This window comes from Triticum aestivum, chromosome 7A (assembly GCF_018294505.1).
Source record: "Triticum aestivum cultivar Chinese Spring chromosome 7A, IWGSC CS RefSeq v2.1, whole genome shotgun sequence".
Lineage (NCBI taxonomy): Eukaryota > Viridiplantae > Streptophyta > Magnoliopsida > Poales > Poaceae > Triticum > Triticum aestivum.
Genome location: NC_057812.1, coordinates 166,810,647 through 166,829,620, shown reverse-complemented (window position 1 = coordinate 166,829,620; position 18,974 = coordinate 166,810,647). Strand labels below are relative to the sequence as shown.

General features: G+C 43.2%; 1 long non-coding RNA gene and 1 pseudogene across 3 annotated transcripts; both read right to left on the bottom strand.

Moving 5' to 3' along the window:
- Positions 1–4,940: 4,940 nt before the first annotated feature.
- Positions 4,941–10,393, bottom strand: LOC123152440 (uncharacterized). 3 transcript variants are annotated; one of them, XR_006476196.1, is made up of 4 exons: positions 9,409–10,393; positions 8,925–9,009; positions 8,743–8,833; positions 4,941–5,489 (listed from the first exon to the last, which is right to left on the bottom strand). It is a non-coding gene; the product is annotated as an uncharacterized lncRNA (long non-coding RNA). The 3 variants fall into 3 exon arrangements; XR_006476197.1 differs by having other exon boundaries at positions 8,743–9,009; XR_006476198.1 differs by lacking the exon at positions 4,941–5,489 and having other exon boundaries at positions 8,717–9,009.
- Positions 10,394–11,936: 1,543 nt separating this feature from the next.
- On the bottom strand, positions 11,937–17,776 carry LOC123152007 (probable inactive poly [ADP-ribose] polymerase SRO1; annotated as a pseudogene).
- Positions 17,777–18,974: the final 1,198 nt, after the last annotated feature.

Below are 18,974 nucleotides of genomic sequence, written 5' to 3'. Positions count from 1 at the left end.
CATTATTTATCGTCTGAGCTTATAAAAGGAGACACCGAGGCTCTCGTCCAGCCATCCTTAAAATCGCCACTGCGCAAAGTGTATAACACATTTTTTCAGTCGGTATGAGTTTGCCTTGCTCGGATCAAAGCATTAGGCCGAGGAAAATGAAGAACGCAAGTTTGCCTCCGGGGGTGTCAGTCCTGCGGTGTTGGTGTGGCGATCTTTGCAAGGTGAAGGAGGTTACGGATTTTTCAGATTGGTTAGGCATGAAGTTTTTCATGTGCGCCAATTATGAGGAAGATCCACCCATAGCTATTTCAGAGTACGATAAGCCTCCGGTATGCTTTAACCATCACAAATAGATATTGTTGGTATTTTGATAGATTCTTTAATAACATTCTTGTTTCTTGTTGTAGTCTCCTCCGCCTCTATGTATGTACTATCGTTGGATTGACACGGAGATGCCGGCTTGGGCAGTGACTGAGATTCGTGAAAGAAGTCGCCGTGCGTGAAATAGTTTCTATGCGGAAGAGCGACGCGAGAAGGCGGAAGTTGAGGAGAAAGCAGAGCAAGAGAGAGAGTTAAAAGAATATTATGCAGAGCAACACCGTTTTTTTCAGGATTAAGGAAAGAAAAACAGGGAAGAGACTCGTCGCATGGAGGAGCAGGAACGACAGTGAAAGGAGGCTCGTGAGGCGGAGAGGCAGAGAAAGAAAGAAAGGGCTCGTGAGGCCAAGGCAACAGAAAAAGCTACGCTGGACTCAGTAGATTTCTGTGGTAGTATTTTAAATTTCGCAATCATTTGTATCTTTATTTCTGCAGTTTAATGTAGCTTTATTTCAATTCTACGATGTATCTTATTTTCAATTGTACCGTGTCGTAATGGAAAAACATAAAGTTTTAGAATAAAAGTAGTGGCATTTTCTTGCCCTCCACTAATATCAAACATCGTGCAACAACTACAGAATGAAATTAAGATAGAACATAATGTCCTACAATAAGAGAGTACAAACTAATAATACAAGTACATCTGAATTAAACGGTAGAACTGGAATACAACTTAAAAACTACATGAAGGCATCATCGTCATCCTCCATGGATACAGAACTCTTGCCCTTCGAGGATGCAGAACTCTTACCCTTGGACGACGATGCAGAAATCTTGCCCTTCGAAGATGCAATACTCTTGCCCTTAGACGATGCAGAACTCTTGCCCTTTGACGATGCAGAACCAGGAAGCGGCGGCATGAAGATATCATCTTCGTCCTCGCTCTCCTCAGTCCATAAAAATGGATGCTTTTCTGCAGTCCTTCTAAAAGTTTCGCTCTTCGGCTCCACTACCTTCTTCCACCTTCCATTCAACCTAAGAAGTTCTTTACGTACCTCCTCATAGGTCCTTTCAGGCCACCTAGACCTACGTAATTGGTGAGCCAACTCATTCATTATGGTGTCACTACTGATGAGTTCGTCCCATGGAACTATCCTATTGTCCATCCTGAAATCGGTAGCTAGCCTAAGAAGAGTCCTGCTCATCTCAGGGTAAAAACTACGATCGAAAGGATAATGGGACATCTCGACTACACTACACTCGAATGCTTATCCACCTCCGTCTGAAGGGGGTTTTATAGGTAGAGAGGAGAAAATGGCGGGAAAGAACGACTGCAGTATGGCGGGAAAGGGTTGGCGGAACATATGGCGGGAAATGTGTGGCAGGAAGATATGGCGAGAAGGGGTTGGCGGGAAACGGGTGGCGGGAACATATGAAGGGAAAGCGTTGGCGGGAAAATATTCAGGGGAAAGGGTTGCCTGAAAATATATTTTTTCAATGTTTAAGATGGGCAATGGTTGCACAGTATTCATCAGCCAATTTTTTTTAAAAAAATTCATTTCAGCCTAACATAAGCCGAAGAGTGGAGCGGGATAGTATGACCGGAGATATAGGCGGGAAAAATTATTCCTGACTGGTGCATTTTTATTTTAGCATACATAGATGTTCAAATCGAAAAGTATGATACTGACATATGTAGATACAATGGGTCGCGCATGTGGATAGATAAATCACCCTACTTTACGACGACCACCTGGTCTTTCCTTACGACCGGAAGGCGACAAACGATTAGGTGACCGAGTTACACGAAGACCGCAGCCGTACTCCAATTCGGCTTCATGTGTCTGCGACAAGCTTTTAAATCTACGTCGATACAACTGATATATAGGCCGATATATCACTTTTGGGGCTCCACCGATATAAACATAACATATCATTTTGCAAATATCATTTCCCAACATATCATCCGATATCGACCGAAATATCGACCGATATGGCCGATATCTAGCCCGATATGTCCACCAATATAGAACGATACATAGATGACAACAATTCTTTATTGGATAACAGTGAAATAAGATTATGAATTTACAACGTCATTATATATTATCAAAGTCATTCATAATGTTTCGTACAAATGCATATATATCATATTTTTTTAATCATAGAGTAACGATTTTGTGAATCTTTCCTTAATTGTTTCTTAATCAACAAGTTAGTAAACTAGGAACCTAAAAATGTTATGTTAAAGTAATGACATCATACAATTTCTTTTACTAAAAGTAAATGTTTTGAACAAGAATAATGAAAAAAACTAGACAGGTGTTCACCGATATATCTACATACCGTCCGATATATCATCCGATATCCGACATCCGATATGTCAGAGCCATACTGATACGGACCCGATATCCGATATTTTGAAGCTTGGTCTGCGAGTCCTGCCTAGGTGGTGTAGTCACGAATCCTTGTTGCGAACCTGAAGCGTAATTGTAGGCGTATGGTTGTGACTCCGCGGGGATAAAACAGTGCCGGCTCCAGGAATTTGCAACCGGGTATTCATGTGTATTCATTTTGCCAAAATCATTGCTGTTTTTTGAAAATTGTCATTGTTTTGCCAAAATCAACACTATTTTGTAAAAATCATGCGTATTGACATGAGGACCCAAAAATACCCCTAGCGCCGCCCCTGGGATAAAAGATGGGCCAATAACATCCCCTCCGAAGAACTATGTAACTAATGATGTAACCGGGTCGCCATGATCATATGATGCTCCCAGGACGCCTGTGTTGACGCCACGTTTGGTGTTCTCATCGCCCCAATTAACATCAGGTATGTCCTGCACATAGAAACATTATAAACAAACTGTTAGAGGATAATATATGATAACATTGTAAATGCATTAAAATGTAAACATGACTACCTGATCAGATCCCTCGCTTGTACTGTCTGGCCATGGTACGTGGTGCTGGTTTAAATCTGGTACACGAGTCTCCTCGGGCATGAAGATCCCTCGCATGGAGAGATACGACTGAGATCCCTCACCTTGGGTGTATGCATCATATCCTGTGTGCGCATATGGGTTAGGGGAAAGAGTCTGCTCGGGCATCGAATCCAAGCCCGTGCCATAGTCCTGAGATGTCTACCCCCGACGAAGCTGCACCGAAGAAGAGCGATGAAGTGGCAGAGATGAGTCATGTCGTGGAAATGTCGTTCTAGTACGCGAACCCTCCCCCCACTGCCCATGGCTCGTACGCGCCTCGCTCGGTCTGGACGACGGCGCCGCACTTGGTCTAGCTGACCTCGCTACCGGCATATTGTACGCTCGAGTGACAACGTCGTCGCCTCTACCGCATCTGAACTTTGTTGTCATGTATTGTTGAAAACGTTTCTGGAATAACGGGCGAGCTGGGCCGTGGGCCGGCATGCTATCCGTAGCCATCTGCCCTACTTCGTTGCAACTTTCAAGCTGAACAATATTTGGATGTTATTTAGTTCAAATGATTATGAAATGATGGACCTAAAAAAGTTACAAGTGATTATCATCTGGTCACAATAGTAAGCTGCATGCAGCTCAATATGTCTCCGCGCCTGCTTCTCCTGTGTGAGATGTGTTGGTATAGTAGCTGGCTGACTGGCCAGGCTAGCACGTGTGCTCATGCAGTACCACTGCTTGTACGCTTGATCTGTACTTCCATCGTACGATCTGCAAAATTAAATAATTACATAAACCGTTGTGATGAAAGCAAAGCATCTTCACGCATCGTATGATCATCGTAACAAAATAATGTAAATAAAATATACCTAAGTTGATGCACTATATCTGCTAGCGCTTCATTTTCCCACTTGTGTATCCATTCAATGTTCTGCTCCCTCCAATCGTATAAACTCCAACCCCTGCCCTTATTGGTTAGCCTACAAATTATGTAACAAAGTGTGAGTTTAGTAAATTAAAATAGACACTAGCTATTTAGGGAGGTCACATCTTACTTATGGGTTTCCTCATCGATACGTCTTGGAAAAGGTGGTGGAATTTCTTGATAAAGACCGAACTGTCTCATTACACGCTCTGGGTTGTAAGACTCAACACACCACAGGAACAATAAGTTGCAGCGAGTCAGCCAGAATGCACTATCACTCAACATGTCTGGTGTGAAGGGTCGAGCATCAAAGACCATTTGTAGCTGGTCCTGAGTCCACGGGTTCCATGTGGCTTCTGCCTTATCAAGTATCTCAAACTACTGGTGGTACATAGGGCAATTTTTTTTTGCAATATCTGGAGACCAACGTTTCCGTGCCTTTGTCCACCTGGTGGCCATAGTTGCGCTGCCACCCTCGCTAAAGTCGTATGGGTGTACATGTTGTACTATACGAGGTCGTCTTACAGGGATGTATTCCCAGGACCACAACTGTAGAAACTCGTAGGCAACACAAAGTAATGGAGTTTTTTGTGCGAAAGAGGTTTTTAGCGTGGCATCACACAAGCCTCTGTATGTATGAGATAGCATGGCAGAACGGAAGATATATTTTGGCTGCTCGAGTAAAGGTTCATCTACCATATTCTCTGCAATGTAGATGAGACCAGGGACAACAACGTCCCCATGTGAATTTGGAAATAAAGTCCCGAGGAGCCACAACAAATACACAAACAGATGTCGTTTTCTCGTCTCCTCATTAGCGAAGCTAGATAAAATACGAAAGTTATCACGAAGCCAGACGAGTGGGATGCCCTAAGGGCCACCAGAATGTTGTGATTCTGGCATTTCCATCCCAAGACAGGTTGCTATATCTAATACCCAAGATGGAGACACTCATGGAGAGACTAATGGCTCACCTCTAATTGATAGAGCAGTGATTATAGAAACATCTTTCAGTGTAGGTGCAAGCTCCCCAAAACGAAAGTGAAAGGTGTGGGTTTCAGGTCTCCACCGGTCAACGAAGAATGTCAAAAGGGATGGGTCCGAACGTACTTGGTCGTGGCATGATGTGAGCCTAGCAAAACCTTGTAGTCCGTAAGCGTCAAGGTGAGTAAGGAAAGCATTGTGTATTGGCCATGTTTTTTTATGGTTCGAAGTCTGAAAGGCCGATCATCATGCTTAATATTTGGGTTCAAAAATAGGTGGCAACGGTGGCCGGCGTCATGTGGCCCCTGCAAAAGCACTGGCACTTCACCCATAACCTGCACACAAACATACAAATATAAATTACGAGGAAGACACAAATACAAATACGAATCAAAATTAACTTAAAAAATACAAAAAGATACGATTTACATTAATTATCTGAAGTTAACATCACGAATACAATAATACAAAGAGATTCAATTTAAATTTAATATAAGTACACATAACGAGTACAAATATAAATAGACATAGCGAGTACATATATATCAACATCATGCGTTGTTGTTGGCTCGATACGGGCATTCTCTGCGTGAATGTTCAGGACACCTGCAAACGCGGCATCACCTTGGTTCTCCCATCTGGCTATGGTCCATGTCATTGCGATGACGCCTAGACTGACGTCGTCCCTTTGCGGTTCTCATCAAGTCGGCGTTCGGAACCCATTTCGGCCCATCTAGCCACAATATTTTGTAGTTCATATCTATGCCCCAAGCCCGGAACTCACCGTTTCAAGTGTTGTATAGATTGTACATGTTGAAGTATGGCGATATGTATGGCTCGACGCTAATTTTTTTATCAGCAGACGCCTGGAGCACATGACTGCAAGGGTAGCCCTCAAGCTTGGGCTTGTTACAAGTGCACTCACAGGAGGTTGAGCCAAGGGTGACAGCTTGCTTTTTTGATCCTCTGTGGTGACCCTTAACGTACTTGGCTCGCACATTGACCTCCCACTTATTCCTAAGTGCGTCCACTTTCCTGCAGCCATGACTTTGGGACTTCTTTGCTTTCTCGTCCAGATGTCTTTGCATCTTCTCGGACCATGGCTTGTTCAATTCAACTTGTGCTTTGGCGACGGTGACCCTGTCTGCAAAGTATGACAGGGTCCGGTTTCAAATTTCTTCAATTAGGGCTGTGATAGGTGCTCGCACCCCTTTAAAAACACCATTGTACACCTCTGACATGTTGCTGGTCATTATTCCATACCGAGCCCCGGTGTCGTGAGTCTGCGCCCACTTGTCCAAATGAGGGCAATTCTCGATGATCCACTGGCTCAAATTTATGGGCGTCCTACGACCCCTCCGGTCTTCTCTCTGCGACAAGGCCGCGCGGTCGATCTCACCATTGATACCTGCCCAGATCGCATTCATTTTGGCTTCAGTTTTTTGCATGCACATCCTCTTGAATAACTTGAACCAATCCTTGTTTTTGAATTTGGAGTAAAAGTTTGCTGCCAAATGCCTCATGCACCATCTTCCCTCTAGATCGGGCCAGCCCCACTCTTCTTCCGACGCCTTAATTATTTCAAGAGCGCTTAATAATCCAGTGTTGCGATCAGAGATGATGCAAACACCTTTACGCTCTTTCACGACACCTATCTTCACGCAGCTCGGGAACCACAACCAGCTATCTTTGTTCTCACTCTCGACCAATGCATATGCAATAGGAAGAAGCTGATTATTTGCATCCGCTGCAATTGCCACCAATAGTGTGCCCTTATACTTTCCAGTGAGAAAGGTATCATCAACTGATAATATCGGGAGACAGTGCCTGAAGGCTTGTATAGTCTGGGCGAATGCCCAAAATAAGCGGTCCAGGATTAGCTCACCCGGATTTATTGGGTTTGGACGTTCTCTCCGCCAAACTTGAGTCCCCCTATTAGCACTTGCTATTTGATTAAGCATTCTAGGGGCATAAGAATAGGCCTCTTCATAGGTACCATACAAGTTCTTGAATATATTGTCCTTCGCACGCCTAGCCTTGCTGTAGCTAACAGGGAAACCAATTAGATCCTCTGCATCTTTTTGCAGAGCCCTAACACTAATGTTTAGACTTTCTTGCACAATCGTTTCCATCGTCTGTGCCACATATTTTGCTGTCACATTGCAGTGATTTGAAAGAGTCCCGGTTTGCTCACAGGTATGCTCCACTATTTTTGTGATATGCCATGACTGACATACCCCAGGCTTCAGTCTAGCGAGAACTCTTCTGCGGCAACCTTTCGCGGTGTGGATGCATATGACCTTCAACTCTTTTTTATCAGACTGCTTCACTCTATGCTGGCGGTGGATGGCGATTGCATAGCTACCCATTGCCTGGTAAGCACACTTCTTGTCTAGGAAAACTTGCCCAACCTCCAGGCTCCCCGCTCCTAGGCCAGGAGTAGAGTGAAATTCGTTGGTGATGCTCATATCCTGTAAAAATCCAGGTTGCAGTGCCGCCGCGACCGCCCTCTGAGGAGGAACATCTTCTTCTTCGCTTGACTCCGAAGACGTAGAAGAATGATCATCATCATCTAGCGCCTCCGGCAATCCCTCCACGTGTTTGCTCATGTCAATGGCCGCAGACCAATATCCTATGTCATACACAGGCTGGCCGCTCGTCGGTTCCGATGGGCCGACGCTAGGGGCTGATGTGATGGCCAACTCGACCTCACCACCCCTGCTACTGCATCCGGCAACATCATTGACTGAAATGAACTCCACATACACCATCGGCTGACCATACATTGAGTTATTGGGATTGCTTGCAAACCTCATGTACAACCCCCATGACCGATCACCTGTGACAGGCCGCAAACCCTAACGGGCAACTGTCTCATCATTTCCTCCGTCAACGACGAAGGCCTCCATTGTCATTTTTCCCCCTACATCCCAGGGCCAAACACCGCTCGGATGCACCTTCTAACTGTTGTGTAACCCACGTTGACCATGTCTCTCACTACAACTGTAATCGACTCGCACAAGGACACATCCACCCCGAATGGACCGTCGCGTAAGACGTTCCCATAGTACACTACTAAATTTTCCATAGTACCTAACCAACATACATGTTTACATTTCAAATAATTAGTAACTGAACATTTAGTAATGATGACAACATTTACATATCATACGACTAAAATAATAACCGTATTTTCGTTACAAATATTCGGTTTTTTCTCTAATCATTTGCTTAGACTTTAAGGGGTTGTTTGGTTAACAGGTATTTAAAGATCTAATTTTTCTCAAACTCGTCTAAGAGAGTAAAAACAACTATTAGTAAAAACTAATTTTCTTACAACAGGTTATGATAAAACCGATGGTAATTACTCGCTATCCAAACAACCACTAAACATAATAGTATGATAATAACATTTTAATATCATATGAGTGAAACATTTAATTTCTTCCGGCTTTATATAATTTTTTTCATATCATACGATAGCAATCATTTATTTACAAATAATAATATTTGCAGCGGCATGCACATTATTCACAACAGTACATCAATATAAAAAAATATTAACAAAATTACGGTGTCATTTTATACCTTAGCTCCAATATAGTGCTTCCGAATGCAATTAAGAGTTCAAATAGTTTGAATAAATTTTCGTCACCAGTACTATATGAACGGAGTCAACCTATTATCACATGAACATCAATATTACACACGGATTTTTCTTTCTGCTATCAAAAGTATGAAAATAGCACTTGCATGTATGTGGTCATCACCTCAAAAGGGACAGCGAAGATGCAAACACAATTTCTTCAATCACGTCATCTCCTCCTTGTTTGCTACTAAGATGAACTATTTTACCTAATTACATACATCGTTAAGTACATTAGCACGTAATCTTAACATACAAAATTTATATTATTGCGACATAAAAAAGAAGACCTATGATTTCCTAACTATAGACTTATTAATACACATACCACATGAAATAACATACCACATGCAATGAACAATTACAGTACATTCTTTTTGTTAATTATCGTAATTAGATTTCCGCATGTCAATACTAATGGACGCACCCAACATTGATACAACATCTTCAACCCACTCTTCTAAGAAAATAGTATAAATGCTATATCTGCCGTCCGAAATTATTTCTAACCTCTAAGCACTAACATCACATAGCTAATGAAGAGCTAAAAGATGAACTAATTACCACCCTGCATGCACAAAAAAATCAATGTATTGCGAAGCTCATACCTTGGTCTTCAACTTCGTAGTTCACTTCGCTACACAAATCCTACTCCTGAAGCTCTAAATGACTCCAAAAAGTGAAGAAATAATACCTAACACAACAGAGAACACATAGTTATGAACTAAACAAAAAGAGTACAAACTTCATGCATGCGAACGAAACCAACAAAAATGGATAGATCTTACCCTCGTCTATCTTTTCTTCAACTTCAGCATATTCAAAATCCAACTCTAAATCGCCCTAAATCACGAGTGAATGTGCCTACTGAGTTTTGCTTTCTCACTGTTCTTACACGCAGAGAGTAGACAAGGAGGCCAGAGACAGTGTGCTTGCGCACTGAGCATAAGCATACTATATAAAAGAAAGAGGATCCCTGTAGTGTTGGCACAACAGGTTCCCACAGCCTCGGATTCCCTCAGCGTGTGAGTGATTCCCGCAGTGCCGTCATATCCGCTGGGCAAAAGAAGTAAAAGCCGGAGTGATTCCCGGGGAGCAGCATCGCCAAAGCAACCAGTGTGGGAATGAGGGCTGTCATATCCGCTGAGTGTCGGCACAAACGGTCAAAGTTCATAGATTCCCGCGCGTGGGAATGAGGGCTGTCTGCGAGGAATCAGCGCCTTATGCGTTGGGGCGGACGCGCGTGCAGTAGGGTGGCCGCCAGCGCTGGTGGCGGCTGGGCCCACGCCTCGGCCCGCGAGCTGCAGCAGCTGTCGGCTAGGGTGCGGCAATAGCTGACGCTGCCGCCTACTACGATGGCGGCCGGGCCCACATGCCCTGCCCCATTCCGTTTCCTGTTACACACACTGTGCGAAAAACGTTATCCCATCGCCGGTCGCCTCCTGGCGTGGCGGCAGGTGCCACGTGTCGCCTGCCGCACCTGCCGCCACCATTGAGGGGGTCTTTTTTATCAAATTGATCCATATGTAGTTTCTTTTGTCAATTCATCTGGTCAGGTGGTCTTTTTGGACAAAAAAATCCGCTCGATCAGCACCAGGGAACTATTTGTTTCAAGATAGCAATGAATATTCGGTGGAACACGGCTGCAACACACAGAACACAAAAGCCGGCCGCCGCCGCAGCATCTTCCATTCCATGATGGAGTGGAATGGAGATAGATAGATAGGTAGATAGATGCCGACGAGCATTGTCGAGCAGAGGACTCGCCGGAGATATATATGCCATCATTTGGTAGTGGCGTAGTGGTGCTACGACGTGACAGGCAGAGGTTCGAAACATCATCCTCGGTCGTTTTCTCTGGCTGCTGCCGCCTTTCCCAGTTTCCCCGGTGTCGCTGGTGCTGTCGTACTCTGCGATGCTCCATCGCCGTGATACCATCCATAATTTTTGCACAAAGATATCCTGCACACTCAGACACCAAAGTAGTAGTTTCAGAAGACTTCAAGTTTTTCTAAAAAAGAGAGAGAAAGAGAAAAGAAAGTGAACTTGGAACATGCACGGAAATTCCCTTCAAAAGCACGAAACACATGCATGGAAATGGAAAACGAATCTGTGAACGCCATTCTTGTCCATGGGCTTTGTTGATGAAGGCATCGAACCCCTATGCCACCCGTCTCCATGTTTCTTACAGATGCTCTGCGGCGGCTTGCAATCATATGGTTCAAGGGAAACTACCTGGCCTGTGCACTTTCTCTAAGACATGCTGAGCATGTGCTTGAAGACACATCGGTTCGATTCAAGCGGGCATGCATTCAAAGGGAAAGATCGGGGACCAAAAAATAGGTTTCAGTTTATGGGTTTCATTTCAGAAAGTAACCAGTATCACATCGTACCAGAATGCTGCACCCGGCATCATCAAGCAGCCGAACAGCATTCAGAAACTTTTCTTTGTACAAAGTGTGAAGAACACCACTGAAGCTGAGGGGCAAAACACACTTCTTTTCAGATTCTGAATCCGCCGCAGAAGCTCAAAACAAGTGGCCCATAGTCAGTTAGTCACTGCCTAAGCCAGGTAGGAAGACATGTGAGAAACACTAACTGACCACCACAGATCAACCATCCGAGTCGACAAGGCAAAATTTGCGTCGCGTGAGGGGAAGTGTCGAGTTACTGCTTTTTGTACAAGAGTGAGCTGGAGACCTGCCAGAGTAACAGGCTATCACCGATTGTTCATGTGCTTCCACAGGAGAACGGGCTGTATCACGCCACAACATACGGGGATTCAGCGGGAACACGATCACCGACACGACGTAATGTTGTTCTTCTACGGGCCTTTCTCGCCGTCCGCTGAAAGGGCAATGAGTCTACCTGCTGCATATGCGGGGGTGCTGCTTTCGTCAACGCCTATCCGGGGGAGGTTCTTGTTTGATCCACACTGTGCTGTGGGATTCTTTGGAGCCACATTTTCTGCGTAGAAACGTCAAGAAGGTTTAATCAACAGAGAGAGAAAGATGCAAAACGCATCCCTTGACATGCATGAGAAATAAAGATTTTCAGGCAGCATACTCAGGTTGGGAGTGTTTTGCAGTTCCGTTGCCCGATTTGCAGGACAATCAGGGCCTTGCAGAACTAAACTTGATGCCATGCACTCCTTGCTTGATTTAGGAAGACCGTTATCTTTTGGTAAAACACCCGATGATGGAGGTTTACAGATCACAGAAACCACAGTTGCTGCACTGGAATAGCTGGCTTCAGGCATGGTCTTTCTTGCAGGAACTTTAGGCACCTTGCTTTGCACACGGAGGTGAGGCGCCATGCTTTTTGGCGCACGGAGTTGCGGGGCCATACTTCTTGGTGCACAGAGCTCAGGCGCCATACTTCTTGGCGCACGGAGATGTGGTGCATTACTTCTTGGTGCACAGAGCTCAGGCGCCATACTTCTTGGCGCACGGAGATGCGGTGCCATACTTCTTGGTGCACAGAGCTCAGGCGCCATACTTCTTGGCGCACGGAGATGTGGTGCCATACTTCTTGGTGCACAGAGCTCAGGCGCCATACTTGTCGCTGCGGAGAACTGAGGAACCCTACTTGGAGTATAGGCTTGACATGATACGCCTGGAGTTGCAGCAACACTTTCATGTGCCCTATTGGATGCAAGAGCGTCATGGGCTTCAGGTGTCGTACCTGGTGCAGCAGAATGCAGGCCTTCCATACTGACAGATGCAGTGTTCCCAGGTGTTGGTCTTGATACATGAGAGTCATGGCCTTCAGAACAGCTTCGTGCGAGGGTATCATGACCATTATATTCCATGCTTGGTCCAAGCCATTAACACTGAGCAACGCACTCCTCACAAGGGCATCATGACCTAGAGGTGCCACCATGGATGCAAAAGGATCCTGGCTGTTAGTACAGCAGGATGAAGAGCTTTCCGAACACATACTTGGGGTGGGCGAATGCTGTCCTCGGACTGCACTCGCAGGAGAACCACCATATGTGGAATTCACAGGTTCACAATTCTCACGAAGTACACTTGGTGCTGGACCATCATGACTAGGAGTTGCAGATACAACATCTGTACTTGTCCCAATGCAGACAGATCCCAATGTTGCAGGACAACTGGTATTCTTTGCAGGAGAGTTGTACCATAATGACGGCTGCAATAGGAGGGAAGAAGTTAAGAACAGAAACGTGGTTGGCCACATTTGTCCAAGCCCACAACGTCCACAGACAAGGAATCAGCAAATATAAGAAAGATTACTGATATGGCATACACACAAAATAGAGAATGACATGACACAACCTCTTTGGCAGCAGTGAAAGGGAGAGTGGAAATATTGCAATGACTAAACTATCGATTTGTCATTTGGGCCAACATTGGAAACAAAGCTTTCCAAGAAGATGCACAAACATTGTAAAACACAGTAAATACTATGCCAACTTTGTCGAACAGCACATGCTCCCTCCGCTCTGACCGTAAATATCTAAAACAGTATTTTCTAACAGTTACAGTTACAAAATCACAATCAAAGAAACTGCTTTTGTATACGAACCCAACGGTGTCTATTTTCATAAACCAAATATTGTTGGACTAATCGTTGGTCAAAGCACGAGCTTGGACAATCATGATACACCTCCTATTTTGAAACAGAGGTAAGTAGTAGTACTACACAAAAAAGCTAACCATGCCATCATTCCATCAAGAGAACAGCACCATTGCACCAGCAATAAATTTGGGGACTTTTCACCTATGAATAATTAAGAACATCTCAAAAGTAATATTCGATGCTCTCTTAGTCTAAGAATATAATAGGCACAAACCTCTAAAGGCTTGCCCCACTTTCTTAGCCCAAATCCCTAGTGTCATACTCTTATTTTAGCCAATGTGGCTACAGTTGAGGCTCTCAGTTGGCACACTTTTGAGCCAAGCCACACTTTCACTTTGGCTAACTTAGGTTTGACATGCGTGGGCACCAACCAAAAATTGTTGTTCATAGGCATTAAGAAATATTCGCAGACGCATCACAAAACATTGCTCTGTACACCAGTCTTGCGTAATTCACTCTTGGTATGGTGATCATCAAATGTGTACTTAGATAAAATATACTGCCAGAGTAACTTACACTGTATTTAAGTTTTGTTAAGGAATCCAGAAGTAATTTCTCTCCAACTATTATCATCATTTTCTTGACCATTTCATCATGAGTAATCTTATTTTCCTGTGTAATAAAATCATTTGAATGAATAGACAGAAGCAAACTGACTGCAAAATTCAGTGACAATTGATAACAAAATAGAAGTTGCCAAGAAGGCAATACCTTCAACTCCTCATAGTGGCGATAGAGCAATTCCCTCGCTAAAGACGATATACTGTCTTGTATTGTCTCAAAGAGCAATCTGAATGAAATCCATGGAGACGTTGGCCCTTCATCAGTTTGACATAGTACCTACATACAAGTCATAGATGTCAGATCAACAGGAGATTATTAGCTTATGACAGCACTAGAAGTGCTTTTTAACACAGAAGGCACAGAGAGCAGTACTTGGAGGTAAAGTTAAAATTTGACAAACATACAACAACAAAACAACAACAACAACAACAACAAAGCCTTTAGTCCCAAACAAGTTGGGGGTAGGTTAGAGGTGAAACCCATAAGATCTCGCGACCTAAAATTTGACAAACATACTCTGGCAAAAATTGCTAATACTCAAAGACACATCCAAGCAAACAGTATGCTTATAACCCGTTAGCTCCTATTGGGAAGTACTCCCTACGTTCATAAATATAAGATGTTCAAACTTTTTTCTGAATCGGATGTATATAGACACATTTTAGTGTGTTTGTTCATTCATTTCAGTCCGTATGTAGTCCATATTCAAATATCCGAAACATCTTATATTTGCGAACGAAGGGAGTACCATGATAAGAGTTCAGGTGACTCACTGGTTGAAGAATAGAAGGATCCACTTTCACTTCACCTGGAGGTGGGCGCAACCATAAACCCTTCAAGCTACGAAAATACTCTGTAAATAAGTACAGTCAAAGTGGATCAGTCATTTATCTCATGTAAACATACATGATAAGAAATTCAAAACTAAACGACTTAGCATACCTTGAACTTTGGGAGCAAGCCTGAAACTTATAAGGTATTCCAGAGAAATATTAGTGCTTCGGTGTGATGGCCAGATCACATAATAGTTTGGGTTTGAGCAATCATCAACGCCAGAATCATAAATGCCTAGAAACTCCTCCTGTGAACCTGGTTTGATAACTCCTGTTTTGCCCAATATGGCTCGGCACAACAACATATACTGTACCCCTTTTTCGTCAACATCACAAAGACCAACACTGCAAAATAATAAAATGTTATGCAACATCCACTGATATGTAACTAAAACAGACCATTGAAACTATAAAATGAAATGACAACCTTGTAAAGGCGCGGTTTTCAGGTGACAGATAAATGCCATCGGCCATTACCGTATCATGAGTGTTTTTTCCAGTGCTAACAAAACCATTAACTATAACACTGACAATGTCTTGCTTTCTGGATCCAAGCCATCCATATTTTGCATTTGCATTGCCAGACTTCTGTCCTGTCAACCACAACTGTTTCTCAAAAGCTTCAAGTCTACGCTGTGCAGGGATATCCTTTGGAGAGTACCGATGAATATGAAGAATGTTGTTAGGCACTGCAAATGAACCCATACCAGAGAGGAAAAGGTTCTGAACAAACAGAAAGCTTTCGCTACCTCTTTCAACATGTACAATCTTCTTACGCAATATATCTAAAGCACAAGAACTCTGTATAACTGGAGGGCTGGCTTCAAGCATAGCTTGTTTCGCCACATCAGATGGAGGCTTCACAACATTACCCCTAACAGGAACCTAGTGCAGCACCTTCAACAACATTTCTTTTCAACTTTGCGGATTCTTCAACTTCCTCATCAAAGAATGAAGACGGAAAAGACCAGTTGTTAGTCCCATCAAGCCATGCAACAGATCGCTGTTTCCTCGTTTTTAGGTTCACCAAGGTCATTGATAAGAAATCAATAAGTAGAGGCTGGTCATCCATCACAACAACGATACTAGATTTGTCACCTCCGAATGCATCAACAATGGATGTGACTATTTTGTCAGGAAAGTCACACCATGAACCTTGTTTGTAAAACACGACACGACTTGGCGCCCCACTTTTCAGGTAATTAACACAATCATTAGCAAGATTAGGTTGGCTGTGACAACTGTGAGCAGGTAAATCCGATGAGGATCCGCTGTGCACCATAGAAGATACATTATCAATTTCAGTATGATGGGACTTGCTGTTTTTCGCCAAGCAATCATCATCGGGCTTGCGCTTCAGGCACAAAGCCTTAGACTTTTGCAGTGGATCCATGGGTGCTTTACTTCCTAATAGAAAAACAAAGAAACATGGCAATGGGTGATCCTAATATGATAGAAAATTTACAGTTCTTCCCTTACTTTTTAAATATTTATCTCATAAGTATAACACGATCCTGTAAGGCAACAGTAAATGTAAGTGTAACACGGAACACACAGATACATCAGAAAGTCTTAATCAGCACTACTTTGCAAATAGAAGTGGACTTCATCAGAGCACAAGTCAAATGACTAGATATGGAAATGGTTCAAATACAGGAATCATCATTCAGTGAACGTGTTCTTCAAAGAGGCAGGCAGTAAAGTACTCCCTCCGTCCCGAAATAAGTGTCTCGAGCTGAGACACTTATTTCGGGACGGAGGGAGTATTCAAGTACTTGTCTGCGGTGTCTTTTGATATGTAAATCAGTATATAGAAGTAGACAATACAACTTATGGGCATCCTGAGTTCCTGACTAAGTGACTATGCTTCTCGAAGAGGCCACAGATTATTCCAGAGACTCAAATGCTGCCAATAAGAGTAGAGAATACAAGCTATTGACATATGAAACTACCATTTTTTAATGTATCTTACATAATACTTGATTCAATCTTTGGTAAGACAACAACAGTTGCATAAGCAGGGATCTTCATTAATCTCTTGCAAACAGCAGCATAATCATGCACTTGGCAGGAAATATTTGATACAGAAAGATAATATAAAACCAGTAATAACTCATCAAAGAAAATTACTTACATAGATACTACTTTCAGGTGCAATGCAAAATAAAAGAAATAGTTAAAATGTTGCGAAAGCATTCAAGTAGAAAAAAAAATCTGATTGGGGCGCTGGGGGCAAACTATAGAAGTGGGGGGCCTGAGGCTTGTACAAATTCACATAGTTCTGGCGTCTTTTTTCTTCTAAAATACAAAGAAATTATGTCCGAATTACATATTTTGAGTGGGGTCCTAGGCCCTCAACGTGGGTTCAAGATTTTTCTTGTATAGGTGCCGAATCGCAAATGTCGAAGCGCATTTAAAACAGGGCACTAATAAATCCAGTAATCCACCACTGTGCGAACGGAAAAGGAAAGGGAAACCCCTTCTAAAGCAACTAGCGTCTATGAGTGAAGGGAAAAACCCTACTTGAAATGGAATTAAACCGAACAAAAGAAGAAGAAACTTCCCGCAAAAACAAAAAAAGAAGAAACGAAATAAAAATCCAGATTTTTTTTTATAAAACAACTAGAGGACTCCTATGAGGCTATGAGCAACCAAACCGAAAATTCTTACAAGGACAAGCAACGCAGATGATGCAGCAAAGGGGGAGGGAGGGATGACGCGAGGGAACGAGAGGAACGGGGCCTTACAAACACAGAGGAGGGAGGACCCGTCGCCGGAGGGGACGCGGGCGCGCGGCGGTGGAAGTGACGGGTGCGGTCAGTAGGGCGGCGGCGACGGCACCCTCTCCCGCGCCTCCGGTGCTTCCACGGCCTCCGACATCCGGGACGGGGTTTCTCGCGGCGAGGCTGGAGAGCTCGGAGTCGGAGGAGAGAAATGGAGGAGACGGGACACGTGGGCTGGACTGGCACGCAGGGACGCTGGCCCGTTCTGATGATGATGCGTGCAAGGCCCGTTGATCGGGCGCTTTCGCGCTGGTTCCTATTCGGCGCTCAGTGCGCTGGTTAAAGGCGTCCCCGGTTTTGGAAAGCTTCAAGAAGCTGTCGACCGTTTTTCTGTCTTTGTTCGTTCTTTTTTTTTTACTTTTTATTACTTAATATCATTAAAATTTTCCTTTTCAAATTCGTGATTTTTTAGAAAATCAAAAACAATTTTTAATTTTTTAGTTCATGAACATTTTTCAAATCTGCACATTCATAATTTTTAAAAATCCATGAAACTTGTTTCAGTTCCTGAATACTTTTCAAATCTGTGAACACTTTTCAAATAGGTGAAATTCTTTCAAATTCGCAATTTCATATTTTTAAAATTTTATAAACTTTTCTGAAGCATGAAAGTTTTCCCAGATTTGAAAAAAATGAACCCGTGTGTTTTCCTAAGATTCAACGGTCAACCAGTCGGCGTGTGTGCTTGATGAGCAAGCTACTCGCTCGCATAGCTGTGCCGGCCCATGCAAGGGGGCGCGCGAACGCGGACTAGGAGCACTCCGCTTTCACGGCCTTCTGGGTTGGGAGCCTTATCATGCTCGCTGTGTCAATTTGCTGACCAAACGCACATGACGGGCGCACGGGATTGGGCCAACCCACTTCGGAAGAGAGAACTGATATTTCTGTTTTTTATTGATTTTCTATATGTTTTCAACTAGTTTCCTTTTACAAACACACAGTTTTTATTTTCATTCTAAGAAATCCACCATTTAAAAAAAATTGAGAACAATTTTAAAAATTCCAGAATATTCTTCAGAAAAACACGATTTTTTTGAATTTAAGTATGCGAAAATATGTTTAAAATGTGAATGTTTTTTAAATTATGTGAACATTTTTTAAAAAATATGATAATTTTCAAATTTATAGATTTTTGTTAAAAAAGACGTGATTTTAAAAAAAAATTGCGTCAAAAATATGAATAAAGCTAATGGATGAAAAGAAGAAACTAGAACCAGAAGGAACATGAAAAATGGCTCTAAAACCAACTGCTAGCGAACAAATGTAAAAAATATGGTCTTGCCTTACTACGCTAATGGGCTTGACCCGTGATGATCGCCCTGTGCGAATCCTTGAGAAACTAAGGCAATGAGCATGATATAGGAAATGTCTTCTATGTTTCGTGATCGA